General features: G+C 31.3%; 1 pseudogene across 1 annotated transcript; it reads left to right on the plus strand.

Moving 5' to 3' along the window:
- Window positions 1-657: 657 nt before the first annotated feature.
- On the plus strand, window positions 658-2,020 carry LOC149566771 (BURP domain-containing protein 5-like; annotated as a pseudogene). Its single transcript, XR_016361578.1, has 2 exons — window positions 658-791; window positions 905-2,020. The product of XR_016361578.1 is annotated as a BURP domain-containing protein 5-like (transcript).
- Window positions 2,021-20,946: the final 18,926 nt, after the last annotated feature.

The raw sequence follows: 20,946 nt of genomic DNA on the forward strand, positions 1-20,946 counted from the left end.
ATTTTAAAATTGAAATATGCAAAAAAAATATTGTAAAAGTTGTAAAACGTCAAATCAATCAAAGTTAAAAAAGATCGATTGAGCTGATTATGTGCCTCATAGTTTTACAACTAACTCAGAATGATTATATAATGGAAGTCTATCCATGTGATATTGTCTCCTTTGGTTGCATCCACCATGCCAATATTTTTGTTTTAGTCTTACTGAAGTGGATGCCCGATTATTATAAGAGGCCGTTTTGGTGCTGATTGGTTGATTCTTCAAAAGAAGCTTCTAGCGGATGAAGTTGATATTTCCTTTTCCTCTATTGATGGATGCACCTCTCCCCAGGTTGAAATCCCTAGTTTAGATACATTTTAAATCACGTTGAATGAAAGAAGCCACACAAATTTTGACGAGAAAATGTATTATGTCATTAAAAACATTTAAGATTATTCCAAAATCGTATGATATATATCATCTGTTTTTGAATAAGATTCTCCAAACAAACACGTTCAATTAAAAAGTACAAAATTAAGCTTAAAACATTGTAATAGACACCTGATATCACGCATGCATGCCTGCTATGGCCGCATCCACCATGGCCTTTGGCAGGGAGCTCAGCATCTATTAAAATGGACGAGGTCCTCCTTCACTTGGTATCTCTGAAAATCATTCACTTTGCTCGTCTTCTAACAAGATGAGGCTTTGATTAGTTTCATTCTTCTCATTGTATATTTCTTATTTTGCATAAGTTCATGTAGATAGTTTGTGATTGGTTTACATAGCTTCTGAGTTAATGGAGCTATTCAGTAATGCCTATCACTTTTAATAATGTAATATTCTTAAGCTGGTTCATGACCAGTCATAACAATTTCAATTTTGTATTTCTTATACAGTTTTTGTTGTTTGGTATATTTGACAGTCAGTAGCGGCCTGCTGAGCGGCATATAATGTGGAAGGCGAGAGGGAAAGTGTAATAGCTATGTACTGGCGCGAGAAGCTGCCGACCACTCCCATTCCACAGAGTGTGCAGGAGCTCATCCCTGGTAATGATGGGGTGCCTCTGATACGTTTGGTGGAGGAATCGGATAACACTCCCAAAACTAAGAAGGCTCATTTGCCAAATGAATTGCATTCTTATGAGGGAGCATACGTTGCAGATGAAGCCTACGTCAAGCTGTTTCTGCTAGAGAAGAATTTTCCGTGCGGAAACAAAGTGTCTCTAAACTTTTCCACCGCTCAGGAGAAGAGGCATTTTCTTCCGCGCACCGTGGCAGACAAAATCCCCTTTTCATCCGACGAGCTTTCCGTTTCGCTGAAGGAGCTCAACATAGCGTCCGATTCCGTCTTGGCTAAGGACATGAAGCAGACTTTACAAGCGTCCGAGATACCTGTTGTGAAGGGCTAAACCAAATTCTGCGCAACGTCATGACCTCATCAAAGGTGGGGAGCAACCGTTTAACTGCTCTGATGACGAATGTTCCGAAAATGTCAAATTCTGCGAAGCATGAAGATGGCATTGTGGGGATGAAACATGAGGGCGAAGCGGAGAAGACAGCGTATGTGTGTCACATTGCAAAATATGCATACGCGGTGTATTACTGCCACACTTTGGAGGGCACGAAGGTTACGAGAGTCTGGTTGAAAGGCGAAGATCGCAGCACGGTGGAGGCGGCTGCCATCTGTCACACTGACACCAGCGCTTTGGATCCTGAACACCCAGCACTGGAGAGGTTGAATGTGAAGCCTGGTGGTGCTTCTGTCTGTCACTTTGTTCCCCAAAACCATCTTGTGTGGGTGGGAGCCACCTAAGGTCTACGCCATGTTGCTTACTTTCTCTCTCTACATATACCTAAATAAATGTTTTGTTGCATAGTAGGGAGTAGGAGAATATGCTTTTGTATTTTGTTAGTGTGAGGAGCAGTAGCTCTCTTCTTATCAGTTAGCGATGTACAGACTAAGTTCTTGATAGTAGCCTGTTTAGCAGGATAAGTATAAATGTGTGTTCTCATGAAATTTCTCGGATTTATGATTGTTATCTATACGTCTTTGCTCTCTATTAACAACCTCTTTCTTCTGTAATGTGCATGTTTGGATCATACTTTGACTTTACAGGATCCAATTAATTTATTGGTATAAGTTGTTCTTAGGGATAGTTCTAGAGTTTCAAATAAAGTTAGGATTTCTTCCATAACAATAATAGAAGGTGAGGGCCTTCTTGCAATACTAATCCACTTGCTTTCTTATGGATGTTTGGATATCGGACGGCTTAAACATCACACACTAAGCTTCATTACAAGATTAAAAGTGTTAAATACTCAAAGTTGTTTTATTTTTTCTAAACTTACTTTCCCCTTAGTATGTGATGTTTTGGGGTGGCCCTTGGATACATAAAACTTATTGTCAGCATTTAGTGACAAAAATCAAGTTATCAACACTAGAATTACTCCACAAGCATCCATGAAGATGATTCAACACTACAACCCCCCATGAACTAGAATTATTTGGGTTTCTAATTGACAAGGAATGTTGAGAACAAGGTATTCATGGGCATCCTTGTTTAGTTGTAGTTCACTCGCTGAGATTTGTCAAGATATAGAGTTGTCAAGATCCAAAGGATACGTGAGTTGGGCACCCTCAAAGCACTGTGCATGCCCATCGATATCAACTAATTGTATCATATATCATAGAGGGGTTCAGGTAGAACCTCTAAGATTAACTAATACTACACAACATTTAGCTAACATTAATTAATACATTACTCTTAAAATATTCAATGAAGAAACCATCTTTTTGTTATTTCTTGTGTGAGAGCTATATTATATGTTTATGTTTGCATTGTGTTATATTTTGGTTTGTTATTACTATAGAAGAAATTTGAAACTGAATTAATTTTTTTTTAATTTGTTATTGCTTGTGTAAGAACTATATTATATGTTTATGTTTGCATTGTGTTATATTTTGGTTTGTCATTACTATAGAAGAAGTTTGACTTTGAACCAAAAGATCATGGAATCTCTTGGCATGAAAACTATCTTCCATTGGACTTTTTAAAAAAATTGTTTTATTTTAGTTAAGCATTTAAATATGCATGCATAGTATTTAGACATCTGCTAGTTTGTGTTAGCAATGAATAAGCTTTTTTTTGTCAATTATCTTAGTATTCTAGCATTGTTTTTAATAATTAAGCATCTAGTATGACATTTTTTTTTATTGTTTGGAAGCATGTAAAGTGTTTTTATTAGAAGTAAAATTGAATGTCTTCCTTTGTAAATCTTTTATGTATGACTCTTTCATTTATTTTTTCAGAGTGTTTCTAAGCTATGGTAATGATTGATCTTCTATAAAGAATATTGTATTTGAAGCAAAGAAATTCTTTTTTGTGGGCAATCATTGAGCTGGTTATATGTTTTTTTTTTTTGCTTTTCTAATTGATTTGTTAAGAATTCATGGTTAGTTTGTAATTTTATTGTTAATTCTTGTTTGTGTACAAAATTCTTATAGTGACGAAGTTGAGCTTCATGCCATATGAAGAAAATAGTTATTGATTTGTAGCATTTGAAAATATATCAACATATTACATGTAAAAAATTATTGTAGAATGATGTTGTAGAGGAGGAAAAGAGTGAGGGAAATCTTAGTATTCCTTTTTGAATGGAGGCAGTGATTGTGGAAGCCTTACTTGCTATCCTCATTCTTTCTATTGGAATGGATCCTCATTGCCCTCACAAATTTGATCCCATGATGATCCAAGTGGTGGTTGACACCTTTGATTCAAATAAGAAAATTGATTTTTTATTTACCTAAAATGTAGATCTTGTGGAAGACCGTGTCCCTCTTAGAGATGTTCAATTGCATGAGGTTTCTAAGGAATTTTTTGGGAGGGAGTTTATTGTTGGTTGAGGCGCCAAGGGAGTATGTGTGGTTGAAAAGATGGTGGCCCATTTTTCTAAGGGATTGATCCAAAATTTCTAAGTGATGCTTCATGGACCTTCTACCCCTAGTATGAACACTGTTGCCAACTTGGTGGAGTCAAGGCTTCAGTCCTAGGAGTATTATGTTTTGACATAGTTATTTTCTTAGATCTCTAATACTTATTTTACCTAGGAAGGATAGAAGTCTTAAGATTTAGTTTAAAAGAACTCTCTTTTCTCTTCCTCTAATCAACCTCAACAATTTTTAAATCATAGGAGGAAAGTCAAGAAACAACTACTTGTGTTTATCAAAAAAGTGATCACAAACTTATCAAGCCCTATTAAGAGGTAATAAAAATGGCCCTGGTAAGAAGAATAAGGAGCCTTGAAATTCAACTACTAAACAAGATATTAAGGATGGAAAACAAAGAACCACCAAGAGATCTGCTACCCTAGTTCTAAATCAAGTTTATGTCATGGAACATAAGGGTATTGAAAGCCCCTCATAAGAAAGATGTTATGAGGAATTAAATTTAAGATCATAAATTGGATGTTCCATTAATCCAAGAGGTGAAGATGTCTAAAGACAAAGTTGAAGTCCTTTCTCTCTTCAAGAATGAAAATGTTGTAGGGTATGACTCCAAAGGAGCCTCAACAATGTGGGTGTCTTCTAGAACAACCTTTTTATTCAAGGTGAGCTTCTTTTGGTTGAGAATAATATTATTTGTATTAATTTTTCACATATTAGAGACATTTTTTCTTGGATTCTCTCTAATGTCTATGCTCTTAACTCCAAGAATGGGAGGATATCTTTATGGGAAAATCATAGTCTTTTCGTAGTTCAGTTAATGATTTCCCATGACTGGTCATGTGTAATTTTAACTCTCCTTTGAATGATAATGACAAATTCAGGTGCATTTCTACCTAAGATCATTTGGATGGTAGGCTATATTTTATGGATTTTATTAACCTCCATGCCTTGTTAGATGTAGATCTTCATGGATGCTCTATGCATGGTCGAACCATATGAAGGGAAAACATCTCATTTAGGTAAGGCCTGATATAACTTTTATATCAAATGATTGGTTCAATAGATTCTATAGTTCCCTCTTCTCTATTACTAAGATTGGGTCTGATCACTTCCCAATTTCTTTGTTGGTTGATCCTCTAGTGGTCAACTGTAATTTACCCTTTAGATTCGAATGAATGTAGCTAGAACATCCTTCCTCTAATTCTATTATCATGGATTCGTGGAATGTGCAAGTAGAAGGTTCCATGATGCTCAAGATAGCTAAGAAACTTAGTTATATTAAAAATAAAGTCAAAGTTCAGAATAAGGAGACTTTTGGGAAATTTTTCTCCAAAAAGTTGTCATTAAAATTGGTCTAGATGAAGTTTGAAAATTAGTTCAAGAGGATAGGGATGTTTAGGATTTTGTCTTCAAGGAAAAGGAAATTCAGTGAAGTATCATGATATAGTGACCAAAGAAGAGCTTTATTGAAGACTTAAGCACTAGGTTTTTTCATCTCACAACTTCTAAACATAGAGCTTCAAAAAGAATTTTGGATGTTTCTACACTTAATGGTGACATTTATTCTGATGAGGATATCTTTAACATTTTTGTCAACATTTTCTCCTTTTTGTTGAAAAAAAGATGTTTTCTTAGTCCTAACAGTCAAAACTTCCTTTTGGATTCCATTCCCTCTTTGTTGGATGCAAATACTAATAGAAATTTGGTTGTTATCCCCTCTGTTTATGAAATTCATAAAGTTGTGTTCTCTTTTGAATGTGAGAAATCCCTAAGATCTAATGGGTTCCTAATGTTCTTTTATCAAAATTTTTGGGAAGCTATCGGGTCAGAGGTGTGTGTAGAAGTTAAAGAATTTTTTGGATCCAAGAAATTACTCAAGGAACTAAATTCTGCCTTCATTGTTTTGATTCATCAAAATAAAGGTGCTATGATAGCAGAATCCTTTAGGTTGATTACTTTGTGTTAACTCCATTTATAAGTTGTTTTCTAAAGTTCTAACCTCTAGATTATTTTCAATTCTCCCTTTTATCATTTCACCTCAATAAAATGATTTTGTGCTAGAGAGGCACATTTTGAACTCCATTATCAAATTCCATGAGGTGATTCACTCCACTAATTTCTCAAATTCTCAAGGATTCCTTCTCAATCTAGATTTGTCAAAGGCCTATGACAGAGTTGATTGGGATTTTATGTTCAAAGTTTTGACAAAGTTTTGTTTTGGGGACCACTTTAATCGACTAATTTCTTAGTTGGTTGTTACTTCTTTGTCAGTGGTCATTGCTAATGAATCCTCTTCAAAAAAAAATTAAACCTTCTAGAGGATTGAGACAAGTTAACCCCCTCTCTCTCTCATTCATTTTGAGGTTTTGGTGGTGACCTTGGGAAGATTTTTCAGTGCTTGAGTGTCTAAATGATTGATTGTTGGTCTTAAGCCTTCCTTTGATGATCTTAGTTGCTCTCATGAGTAACTTGGGGATGAGATGATTATGATGGGAGAATCTTCTATTAAGGGAGCCAAAAGTTTTAAACATTGTCTTCACATTTATAGCAAGGAAACTAGTCAATTGATCAATTGGGGGAAAAGCTCAATCTTCTCTATTAATACTCCTATCTATAGACAATAGTAGATAGCAAGAATTTTGGAGTGTAAAATTGAGTGTTTGTCAGCATCTTATTCGGGTCTTTTATAATGCCTACCCCTAGTTGACTTTTCTTGTTGTATTGACAAATTCTTTTAGGTTAGTTTTCTGATTGTGTTTTATGATTATTGGTACTTAGTTACCAGATTAGATTAAATGTATTTCATACTTATTTTATTTATGTGACGAGTTACTTTTTTATCTTAGGTGTTTATGATTGTTTTAATGATGATATATGTATGTTCATTTAATTACTTTCAATTATTTCATGATGGTAGTTAGAGAAATGAGTTATATGCGATTTCTATAGTTACTTACACCATACTTGCATGTGTATCGTGTACCTATCTATTTTACTTTATGTATGACATTTTTGATGTGGTTGAGGAAGGGAGACTGAGTCACCTACTAGTCAAAATCTACATGATGTACCACTTCCCCCGATTTCCTATTTAGTTTAGAATATATGTGTTGGTACGTGCATGGATTTTATGTAGATTGTAGGTACTAGGTATTGACTTCCCTGAATTGTCAGGATGAGAATACCCTATCACAATATTTCAATGGTATAAGTGGGGAGATATTTCTTGAGTTTGAATCCTAAACCCTAAGCTAATTTTCCTAGAATATAGGATAAGTATTTGAGTTAGTTTATGTGTCTAAATTTGTCAAGTGATGTAAATTCGTGATTTTGACCATGGAGTTTGATTATTTTCTTTGTCTTCAATTAAACTATTGTATTCAATTTTGTGGGTGTGTGATGATTTTTAGTTATAATTATATCGTATTAAAAGATAATTTAACAATTTAATTTAACGAAAATTTTATAAAGAAAATTCAATAGTTAATTATATTTAATTAATTAAAAATTTAATTAAATAAAATAATTAATTTTCTAGTTTTGATGTATTTATATTTATTTAATTTAACGATAATTATTTAGGAGTTTTATTTTAATAATAAACCCTAAATAATGTTATTAATTAAGTTAATGAATATATTATTAAAAATGTCTCATGAATTAATTAAATAAAGGAAGTAATATTAAATATTTTAATAAAGTTCTAATTTAGGTGCATATTTATTTAATTTAATAATTATTATTTAGGAGTTTTGTTTGAATAATAAAATCTAAATATTATTATTAGTTGAATTAATAAATATATTATTAAAACATCTGATAATTAATAAGAGAGTAAGCAATTATTTAATAAAGTTTAATTTAATTAAATTGCATAAAGCATATGCGTTAAATTAAAATATAATAAATTAAATAAAGAAAGAAAGCCAATTATTTAAATAAAGATAATTTGTAGTTAAATATCTAAAAGTTTGTGCATGAAAATGTAAAAGATAATCAAATATTAAAAGAAATTCATCAACGAGTTCCCTCTTGGGATTGCACAATCAGAGCCCCAAATTTAGGGGAGAATTCTTTATCAGGGATTGGAAGTTCATTTTTCAATAACCAGGAATTTTTGAGAAATGATTTAAGGGAAGTAAGTTTTCAAGGACAAAGGGATTTTCTTGTGTTCTTCGTGTGATTGTGTGTTTGTAGGTTAGCATCAGATTTACGTAGAATCTAATGTTTATTTTTGCAATAGTTTTAGTTTTCCAATCTTCAGTCTGCTTCATGTCTGGGTAGATTCGTTCTTGGATAATTGTTGATTTGTTTGATTTCTTTAATGAAACCCTGTTGTGAATCTGAGTTTATTTTCGTTTCAAAGTTATATGTGTTTAAGGAATGATTTTTTTTTGGAAATCCTCATGCTTGTAAATTTAATTAGTTGGGTTTTTGTTTAAAATTGAAATTTAGAATGTGAATTTGATTGGTTTATATGGGTATCCCTATCAGATCTAATTAATAATATTTATTAGAAAAGTGTATATTAAACAAATTATTCGGGGGGAGGGGGGGTCTTCTTTTAAATTATTTTTAAAATAATGTATATTAAAAATAATAAAAATAAAAGAGGGAGGGAGGTGGGTCCCATTCCACACCTATCCTCCTAATAGTGGTACTAGTAGTAGTTGCATGGTGTTGTGGCAGCAATAGTAGTACTTTGTGCTGTTGTTGAGCTTGCAGACCACTACAGTAGCATCCCCTTTTAAGGGTTGGCTATCAGGCCTAAAACATAATTTTTTAAAATGTTTTTTTTTTTAAATTTTAATTTATTAAAAATTTAAATTATTAATTTTTATAATATAGTTTTTTATTTGGATAAGTAAATGGTCGAAGCCTTTGATTATATTAATTTAATAAAAAAAATCAAAATATCTCCATTCAAGTGAGCACTAGTAGGAAAGAATAGAGAAGAAAACCTCTAGTCTTGCTCGGGACCATGGTCCTATATTATTACATTATTTAAAGGGGCGTACCTCAATTACCAACTTTCAACTTTTTTTTTTAAAATACAAAATAAATGACTAGATTTCTTCTCTAAATTTTGTAAGCTCCAATGATCTCTATCATGATCACTTATACTATTCATTATTTGAGATGAGTGTGTCAAAATCAACGAGATCTTTATATACATTGTAAAAACCTCTTATTTTGTTATTTTGGATTATAATGTAATTTATATTATTATTAATTAATTTAGTCAATATAATTTTTATATATTATTAATTAATTTAATTAATATGAAATATAATTAGTGTTTTTTAAAATTATTTTTTATTATATTATTAGATAATAATTATAGTTATTAATAAATTAGTATAATTTTATTAATAATTTTACAATTATTATTTTGGAATAATTTAATATTTAATAATTATTATTGTGATTAATAATTTCCTTTTAATTATTAAAGTATGTTATTTTAGTATGTAGTTTCTTTAAAATATATGTTATTAGCAATTAATTTAATTAATTAATTGTTTAATAGGATGTTAAAAGGAAGTTTTAAAATAAAATTCCTTTTATTATTTAATGTTGTTAAATAATTATTGGTTAATTATTTAATAATTTATTATTTATTATATAATCCTATAGAGATGTTAATTTTGTGAGTTAGTGGTAATTGTGTGATCAAATTTAAAAGTGGAAATGGGTTCTATTATAGGGAAAATTTATAAACTTTATAAAGTTAAAAACTTAGAAATGAAAACTAGAACCTTATTTATACATCGAATGTTCTTGTGTTTTGAAAACCCTATCAAAATATAATACTTTGAAAAGACAAACATTGTTAACTAGTTGTTTATTGAATGTTGTGTTTTGATAACGAATTGAACTATGAACAATGTTTAAACAACTTCATATGAATTATTGAATCATCTAGGATTCTAGTGAAATCATAAACTATAGTAAATCTAGCAACTAGAGAAATAGAAACTAAAACCTTGATTGAGATTGAAAACATTATCAACTGCAATACTTGAAAATGAATATGAGAATTTGAAAACGTATAAGAGAAAATTAAACATTGGTTTTTTCAGAACCTTTTGAATTATGAAAATGACTTTTGTATGTACTCTTTATGATGTGTGATTTACTGATGTTGGGTTTCAGGGTTGACTTAGCTTTGACTAGTCAAGATGTTTACTAGAGGCTTAGGGTTTTTCTATGATGTCATGATGATATTTTGTATACGATATTTTATACTCAACCATGGTGATGTGTCATGTGTATTCTATGAGGAATTTGTTCATATGGTTGTTATTTCTTTCCAGTATCTCATGTGTAGAACTGAAGTGAATGTTGTGATTTTTCTAGTATAACCTTTTGAGTCTTCGATCAGTTATTTGTGATTGTTCCCTAGTTTCTTGTATTGGACTAAGGTGATTAAATGATTTAATTTTGTGATGTCATGTTGTGACATGGAATTGGTTTATGTGTACTTGATTTTTGATAGGTCATGTCAGGATGATTGCATTACTAAAATCTATGATTTTGATCAATGATATTTCAGTGATTTCTACTTGCTTGTTTAAGAACCGATGTGTATTTTATGATCTTATGAGATCTTCTACTTTTACTGAGCTTAGGGTAGGTTACCTGTGTGTCATATTGGGAAGTGGCTTGTAATGGAGGCCAGAGCCCTAAAGAAGTTGTTTGGTAACCCATTGTAGGATAACATTTGATTAAATGGGTTTAAAATGAATTAATAAGATATGGTACCACATAAAGTCACTAGGGGCTAGAGTCCTGAGAGACTACTAGGGTAACCTTAGAGTTGATTCGTTAGAATGCCTTTTTTATACAAGAGGATACTGATGTCACATAGAGACACTAGGGAGCTGGAGTCTAGAGAGGCTACTAGGGTAACTTTAGAGTTGTCTCATACAATGATACGTAACCACTTACATAGTAGATTTCCTATGCATCTTTGTTGCCTTTGGGTTTAGTTGATACTTGTGTCTTGGTACCATTGAGATAGTTTTCTTTCAGGTGATTCCTTGAACCTAGCTATTGGTTTTGACTTTTGAGTTTGTTATCCTATATAAGACTTTAGTTTATCTCCTTAGCATGGTTGGAGTGGGCCTTTTTGGGTTCCATGAGGTCATGTGATATAGTGCTTTTTCTTATATCATTTAGATCCAACCATTGGATACTGTTGTTGGATGTGTTTGTGCAGATGCTTCTTTTTATTTAATCTTATATTTCTATGATGGATGGTTATACTCTAAGTGTATTGTATTTTATTTCATAGATCTTGCAAGATGATGTTATCTATTTCATGATATATATTATTTCAGCCTTTTATACCCTATGACCTATATAGTAGATGATTGTGCATTCTGCTTATTACCAAGTGGTATCTTATGTAATTTTATATTGTTTGAATAGATTTGTACTTGTATTTATTCTTTAATGTGGATGTGTTATATATTTCTTTTAATATTAATTAAGCATAAATGTGATTCAACATCACAAAACCCTAAGAGATGTAATCTATTTTTTGGCATGTGTATATGTGAATGTTAATGCTTCTGTTATATTATATTTGTTGTTGTTAAGTTATTATCTTTCAAAAAAAAATTTTGACAAACTTAATGAAACTTTAGGTTAATTTCTTTTGGAAACCCTAGTGGGCCTTTATATCTTCCTTTAGGTTTGAAACCTCTAGTTGCCTTCTAGGCAAAGCTGATGGATATATTTTATTCTAAATTGGTTGGTTGGAAAGATACCTTTCTTAGTTAGGCAAGGAAACTATAATTGCTCAAGTCTACATAACAAAACCTTATGACTTATGCTCTTAGCTTGTTTAAAATGATTAAAAATTTCTTGGATACAATTGAAAAAATATAGAGGAATTTTCTCTAGTCTAATGTCAAGGACAAAAAATGGTTGGTGCTGGTTGCCTAGGATAAAGTTTTTAATCCTAAAGTGAATGGAGGTTTGGGAATTCACTCAATGAAATTATTTAACTATGCTCTTTTGGTGAAATAAATCTAGCCCATTTTTGAAGATTGTAAGGATTGGAACAAGATCCTGAAGAGTAAGTGGCATATCAACAACTTGAATATTATGGATTTTTTGAGTTCCTAAAATCTAGTTAATGGTTCTAGCATTTGGAATGGTATCTAGCAAGGTAAAGACTTATTTCTATCTAGGGCCATATATGGAAAGTGAAGAATGATATTGGTGTACATTTTATGGAAGATAAGTGGATTTTCTAGAGTTTGGTTTCCTCTTTGATGAGGGTTACCCCCCTTGAGGAAAAATTTATTCTTTGGATTGGATCTCAAGTTGCAAACTATTGGGAGAATGGTAACTGGGTGGATCTCACTACTCATTATTGGGTATTTTCTTCCTTAATGCTTGATCTAACCTCTATAGTAGAGACTTAATAGAGAATCCTAATGTGGAGATGTTATGAGATTACTAGATGAGACATGTCATTATACTAAGAAGATGAAGAGAGCTAAAGGTTGTAACATCCATATTGCTCATTATATTAGAGGAAAACCTTCAACCAAATGGAATCTAGAAGTTGATCCTTCCAACAAGCCATAACAATATCTTCCTCGATAGCTTTGTATCGTGTTACTTTGTGCTTAGTGTCTTAAAAAATGAATATTTTTTTGGGTGAATATGATGCTCCTATAATAGATCTATAGTATTCACAGGTTTGTTTCTAATTTTGATATTTGATTGAAAACCTCAATGTAATTATCTTGTTGCTATTAATATATCCTCTATCAGTTTAGAGGTTAAAACACAAAAATTTGAAGTTATGACCATTGTTTACATCTAATCCTAATTAATCCAACAATGCATCCTGGTCGGTTGAACTATGACAATCTAGGAGTTCCTATAGATAAGAGGGTTATTGAAATTTTAATAAATCCTAATGTCTCACAAGGAAGAATAATATCAATGTTAGTCCCTACCACTTTTCCTTCCCCACCATTTCTCTTTCCCATTCTACACATTCTTTGATGAAAATCATGATAGAAAGAGAGCTACTGCTCCTGACACCAACAAACTAAAACAAAGTTTTTTGCCACTTCCTAACACACAACAAATATTTATTTATCTACTTATATATATATATAGAGGGAGAGAGGAGAGAAGAATATTGTGGATCTTAGTTAGCTTCCACCCACACAAGTGATCAAGGTGGAGGGATTGGATACACATTGATAATCAAACACAAAATATATACTACACGAACTTATAAAAATTATAAAATCATTTCATTGCCTGATTGATATAAAACCATTACATTGTGCTTCTTTTATAGAGGTCTTTGATTGTTTCTAGAAACATCTAAATTAACAAACATAGAACAAATAGACTTTTATAGAGCTATCTACAAAAATAACTTCTAAAACTTTACATAATTAAATATTAACTTTACTTAACCCTTTTTGGTAATCCAACTAGAGTTTCTAGAATCCTCTAGTATTATTTTACATTTCATTTGAGGGGAAATTACACATTCCAAAAAGGTGTTTTTTGATAGTAAAATGGTAGAGAAAAGCACCATTTGGCTTCACCTTCAACTTCTATAGTGCTACATTTTTGGGACTCCAAGCTCTAGTGCCCATGTGATAGATGGTCACTGCCTCCATCGTCTTTCCATCTTTTCCCTTCACCAAAACTCTCGTAGAATTTTTCCCTTGAAACTCATGGCAATAATATACCACATATGCATATTTCACAAGGAGAAAAACTATCATTGGTTTCTCCACTTCACTCTTGAATTTCACCCCAATGATGGTGTACTTCTGCTTCCTAGATTTTGACATCCTTGGAACATTCATCCTCAGAATAGTTAAATAGCTACTCCCTAGCTTCGATGTGGTGAAGTCGATCATGCCCTCCACCAATATTGTGTAGTACTTTATTTTGACCACCATAGTAGGTCTTTTATAGGCTTCTAATATCCTCTTCACAGCTAGTGTAGTGAGGGAATCAGGCACTACATTGAGCTCCTTCAACACTAGGGAGAGCTTCTCAGAAGAGAAAGGGATTTTGTCTTCTGTTGCATGGGGAAGAAGACACATCTTCTACTAGATAGGCTATATTTTAAATCAAAATCTTATTCATAAACAATTTAGCCATTTGTAGCAAAAGTTTATAAAAGATTTTTAAGCTGATAGGCTTCACTCCTTGGGAATCGTTGACCAGTTTGTGTGGACTTCCCAATAGTCTTATGCTAATAAAAAGAATTGCATTGCCAAAATTTTCTAAGGAAGCATTCAAATAATTAGCCGATCTAATACCAAATCCTTTACTACCATTTTGTCACACCTCTGTAGATATGTGTTGGACTAGCCCTAAATCAATGACTAAATTTTTGTAAAATGTATGCTTAAAGCCTCAAAATGGACATATTATTGTTTGAATCCAATATTTAATGCCTCTTAATATTTTTATTTTCATTTAATAAATACAATGACACATTCTATATCTGGATAACCCTTATAAATTTTGGAAAGGCTAGCAATCTCATACCGAAGCTTTAAAATAGCATTCAATTCACCCTGTGGTCACTTCAATGACATTATGGAATGATAGACTGATAATGTAAAATTTTATTATTCTAAAGTTAAAAATTTCAGTCAATGGTTTGTTGAAATCTGAAAGATCACTTCAACCATTCATACACTTATATTGTATTCTTCAACTATTAACTTTGCAATTCTAGCCACTTTTTTATTATACAAATTTTAGAGAAAACAACATGGAATTAGATGAGCATTTAAATTTGATCTTCAACAACATCAGAAGTTTTATTTCATCATAGGAAACAAGAGGGAGGAAGAAATTTTTCTTGATGGAAAAGGCGGGGATGTCAATGCAGAGAAATTTGTTTCTTTTCACTTGTGACAAATTGATTGTTTGATAGATATATAAATATTTTTAATCATGGAGGCTCCAAACATACTAGAGTGAAAGGAGTCATGTAACATAAGTTTCATGTTAGTAAACCTCCTGGTGATTCGTCCATGTGATTAAATGACATGCACTAATATAGAACAATGAACGCACCAATTTTGAACTCTTTAAAAACATCATTGGTGTGTGATGTTTTTTGTTAGATCTACATAGCCTCTAGAGTATGAAAGTTAAGGATATAATTATTTTTAGTCTGTTCATTCAAGTTGGCCAAACTGTTGCTGAGAAAGATCTTCTTATACTCAGAGAGTAATGTTTAACTTATTATATGAGATTTGAGAATATAAAAATATCTAAATAGAGTGTGGTTCAACATCCCAAAATTTTCTATTACCTAATTTATACTGATAATTGTAGTGCATTTTTATTTAAAAGAAACAAACTCATATATAGAAATAATTTGGCAATTTCTTTCAATTGTCATTTTACATTTTCAAATTTAAAAAAAGTTCCTTCCAAAATAATAAGTTTATATATAGCTTGGTAATTGTGGTAAGAATTGTTATTATGATCAGTGTTAAGGTAAGATTTTTCTTTATAATTATGGTAAGAGTTAGAGTTTAATGTTAAGGTATAAGAAAATATTTAGGATTATTTCTAAGGAGAGGTTTTAAATTATGGATATCATTGTAGTTAGGGTTTAGTTTTGGTTTAGCTTTATCATTATGTTTTTTGTTTATATATATATATATATATATATTTGTTAAATTAGTTTATATAGTAGAACTTTAATTCACTACTATTAATAATATCAACTTCAATAAACAAATTTTAATTCTTTATTTTGAATTATAAAGATTTAGATTTATATTAAAATAATATTGAAAATAAACTTGAGAACGTTCAAAGTTCTCCAAAACCTAATCAAGTTTAACAAAACTAAAAAATCATTCAAAACCTGGTCAGGTTGTAAAGAACTAATACATCTTTTGAAGGGTTGTCAGTTTGGCCATTTCCAATGCTTAAATTGTCAAAGGAATAACTTTTCTACCCAAGATCTTATAGTAGATTCATGTCAGATGAAATGGGACATGCATCCCAGTGAGAATAGTAAAAGAGTCCACTCAAAGAAATACAAGTTCAAAGGCATCAAGTACATCAATGTGGCACCATTTCACAATATGTACACATGCATGAAAACACGATTGTCACTATGATGATGGAAGTGACCTTATGTGTGTGTGTGTGTGTCCCAATGCATATTCCCCCACCACTTCTCCTTGGTTCCATTGTGAAAAACACATTTTTAGCAAGTATACTTTATCCACCCAACCACATTCGCCACACCAGTAAGTACAACTTTCTTCTTACTAAGTTTGTTAAAAGAAAATTCTCTTTGTTTCTAGATATATCATGTTTTTCTTGCTAATTAGTTATTTTAATTTGGAAGGGCTTGTTATGTGCATTGTTTGTGATTGTTCTTTTCTTGGTTTAGGGTTTAGGTGGTATAAATGTATATCGGTTTTTTTCCTCTATCCATGAACATAGTGAGATTTTGAAATAAAATTGTTTTGGAAGGTTCCATATTTCAGTTTTTGAGTGAATTTTTTAATGTCATTAATTCTATTTCTAATGTTTAACTAGTTTTTGGTTCAATTGAAACACATTTTCATTGTGTTCAAAATGGGCCATGTAAAAGGAGAAGAATTATTTCCTATGATTATTTGAATGATACTTTTTTTTATATCAATTAAGCATTGATTTATATGTTCAAATTGGATATTGGTCATTTGGGAAGTTTCAGACAATCAGCCCTTATAGAATATTGGCATTTTCAAACCATGATTGTAAGCATTGGGTATGCAATGAACTATTCAAGATTGGAGGATTTTTTTATAGAACCCCATGTCTATTGAAGAATTCATAGTACACTTTCAATTACATAAAACAAATTTGTACTTTGTAATTGGTTTAGAAGTTCTAGTTTGTAATCATTTCATCTTCTTGGGAAATCATGGTATTGGTTACATTCTTGGTGGGAAGTGGAGTGGAATCTCAAACTGATTTTAATATCATTTATTTTAAAAAAAAATTATTATGTTGCTTTGTGCATTCTTATTGGAACAAATTTGTTACTCCTCATTTCCACATGAATGCAGATTGTGTTTTGATCATAGCTTAGTGCAGATTTGGAGCATCAAATTTTGATTGTTTTATGATTTTGGGGGACCAAATCTTATCAAAGTTTTTCTTTTCTAAACTTAACTTTTCTATGTAAAAATTACAAAATTTGACCATTGTTGGGAAATAGTAATGTTGGTAATGTCAAAGGTCAGGTTGATTTGACTCAACATCTACCAACTTTGTTGCCTTTGTTGCCCCTTGTAGTATATTTTTTTGTGCAAAAGAAGGTTTATGTTGGAACGCACGTAGATAAACTTCTCTAGCTTTTTGATGTCAATATGTTGCATTTTACTGAGTGGTGTAGAATTTAATCCATTTTTTTAAAATTTGAAAACAAAAATTAGAATTTAAAAAAAACAAAACAAATTTAAAGAGTTCTAATAAAACGTAAAGGAATTTATAATCAAAATTTAATGGGAATAAATTTTAAGGGATGCTAATTATTTGTATGTAGAAGGATTTTTAAAAGAGATATGAGCTCCAAAAAATAGAATTAAAGTAAATAGAGAATGATTCAATTTAACAATTTGAAAGAAAGAAAAAATTACAAAATAAAAAGATTTAGTGTCATTTTTTTATGTTAGATAATTTATTGGTAGTATTCAGTGATACATTTGTTATGAAGATTCGATTTCAAAGTTTCAAAAATTTATGATCATTTGAAATCAAAATGTACTTTTAGATTACTTAAATTCTAATTTTTGTATGATTTTTGGGGACCAAATCTTATCTTAGATTTTTTTTTATTTTGGAGTTTAACATTTGAGATGTTTTAATAGTTTTATTTAATGGCTTGATGCACCTCTACATGAGCTCATGTTTATAGAAGCCTGCTATAGAAGGAATACTAGAAAATTGAAGTAATACAATGTTTGTGATCATTTCAACATATAGTTTACCTTGATGTAATTCAATTTGAAGATTCAAATACTACTATCTCTACTAATTATCTTATATTTGCTAACAACTAATTTACAATTATATTGTTCTTTAGATTCATATTAGATAGAGAAGTATGGATGTCCAAGTGGGAATGAAGTTAGAAATAAGATGTGATGAAGAAGGGCTCGAGAGTGTGTGGCTTCCTGTAACTGTCATAAGAATAATTACTAATACATAAAAAAATCAATATCACATATGCTATGATCACTTGATCATGGACAATGTGTACTAACAACCTATTGTAGAGGATGTGTTTTTAGAGAATATAAGCTTGATCCCCCTATTATCACTCTTTCTGAAGAAATACATATTATGTCTATTATTGAAGCATTTGATTGTGTTGGTTGGCAGAAAGGTATCATATATGATAGATTTATTTCACCTTTGAGTTGTAAAGAGTTCTATGAAGTATATTTTCCTAATAGTTGTACTCTAAAGCCATTTTTGTATGCCTACCTATGCCCACGATAGGCTTGGATGAGAGGAGAATGGTTAATTATAGAGTAAAACTTAGTCGCTTATTCATAATTTGACATTTTATATCTATGAACTATTGTATTCCTCACAAAACTAGAATTGTAGATCACTCTTAATCATAATGTAGCCAAGATTGTATAAAAGTCTACTTTTGTAATTATTTTAGTATTTTTGTGATCTTTCGATTTACTACATCGGATATTACTACCATTTTCAAACAAAAATAATTATGACAATGTAGGCATCTTAGTTTTATAAATTGTAGTGCAATGATTGGTTTTAATTCTCTAGAATCATTGAAATCCTCTTTCATAGATGATATGATATTGGAAAAATGTTTTAATATCCTAAGATCCACATGTTTAGTCTATAGGTTCACATGGCATCATCTAGAGATTTAATTGAGATTTTTAGTTCCTTTGATAGTACAACTTTAGACACATTGTCATCTTCTACTCATTCTATCTCAAACAATTCATTAGAGGCTTTGATATCAGTAACCTCAACTGATAACATAGGTGCTAGTCTTGATTTTCTTATGGATGAGATGCTAGCCATATCTAAGGATATTGTACAACAACTTTGGGATGAACTTAACAAGGTTGAATGCATTTAAATAGAGAAGGTGGAACAATTCCAATATGTTAAATAGAGGTTTGGGATAATAGCTGCTATAGTAGAGGAGTATTATAGTCTAAGAATATCTATATGCAAAACACTATGGACATGACAATACTCAACATGTGAAGGTTCTTTTTGCCAATTATGTAGAACAACACTAGCAACCACATGCAATGTAAAAAATATAGATGTAATGGTGTAGTACCTAAGATGGTTTTCTCGAAGTCTCATTTGTAGAGACAAAACTATCGACTCAATAATATCTTAATTTGATCTTCTCTCGTACATTGTACATGTTCTTCATAAGTAATTATTTATCATAATTAGGGGCTTTGATAGTCAAAACTACTTATGCACATAAACACAACATTGTATTAAAGTAATATGTGTTTCTATTGAAGTAATTATAGAGGTGAGTGATGTTGTATCACCTACTATGTATAGTCCCAACATTGAAAGAATTCTATATTGGACCTATGATCTATGACCTACTTCTTAAACTTTGGAAAGGTTGGGCTCTAATTTGTTTTCTTAGAAAGTAATAATAGATTTCACATATTTTGTAGAGATATATACAAACATATCCTCATGGAACCATTAATTGTAGACACAGTGAAACTCCTTTATGAGGGAAATGCATGCTTAGCTCCTTTAGTATAGGTATTCTCCATAGAAAGCTTTGGTTGTGGGATAAACCAAAATCAACACTTTAAGTTAGATCTATCTAATAGTGTTCATAAACATATGACAACACTACCAATTAAGTATAACCATTATATCACAAACCACGATATCAAGATAGGGACAATTGTATGCTTAACATAATACAATTACTCTAAAACAAGTAAAGAAACGTTAGTGACCATCTCTAAAATCATATTTCAATAAACTTCATACTTTGTGCTTGTGTGGTAGATTTTCTTGATGACAAGTACTTATCCTATAAATGTGTAGGTGGATTATCATAAGGAGTTTAGATATCATTCATACAGAGCACCTAATACTTGAAAATCCTTATGTCAAGAATGTGTAGATTTAAAATCATCAATTGTATAGAAGTGTGAATCTTTCAAAGAATAGGTTGGAAGTGGAAGTAAGATGAAAACTACACCACATAAGAAAATCATTTTTGGTTTACAAAAAAATGACCAAGCAAAACACCAACCTATTAGTCTTAAAATGGTTTTGACATTTGAGTTTCAACACACTTAACCACTTTTTATATTGAAGCCAAGTACACTATGTATGCCAAGCCACAATAGGTGTTGAGTCAGAATTCTAACAGGTGTCGAGTGACTTCAGTTGCCAAGCATTATATAGGTGCTAAGTGATATATAGGTGTCGAGTCATAGTTCATGCTGAGAAAGTCAGAATGATTCATATGCTGAGTGAGCCATAACTGTACATGTGCCAAGCAAGACAAAATGTAATAGGTGCCGAGCAAACTAGGATAGTATATGTGTCGAGCACCAGTAGTCCAATATGTGCCAAGTAACACAGAATCAACATATGAGTTTGTGCCCTCACAAACTTAGATGTAAACTATTTTTGGAGCCAATATAGAAGGAATTTGAAGGATGATAAGGATAAGGATGAATTTTTTACATTTTCTATGTAATCAACATGCAGCCAATTAGAAAAATGGAGAAGGCATGCAACCAATGAGAAAAATGTAGGAAATGAGTGGGAATTCAAGATTCAATATGGATCGTAGATCCATACCTAACTCTAAGTCTATGAAATCTTTATAAGAAGGCTTAGACCCCACAATTTTAAGTTGCTAAAGAGAAGTTAGAAGGAAGTTACTAAGCAGATAACAAATTGTAGAATAGGGCAAACAACAAGGGCATGGTAGACTTA

Source organism: Cupressus sempervirens, chromosome 3 (assembly GCF_028749045.1).
Source record: "Cupressus sempervirens isolate cs-2001-9-10 chromosome 3, ASM2874904v1, whole genome shotgun sequence".
In the NCBI taxonomy this organism is placed as follows: domain Eukaryota; kingdom Viridiplantae; phylum Streptophyta; class Pinopsida; order Cupressales; family Cupressaceae; genus Cupressus; species Cupressus sempervirens.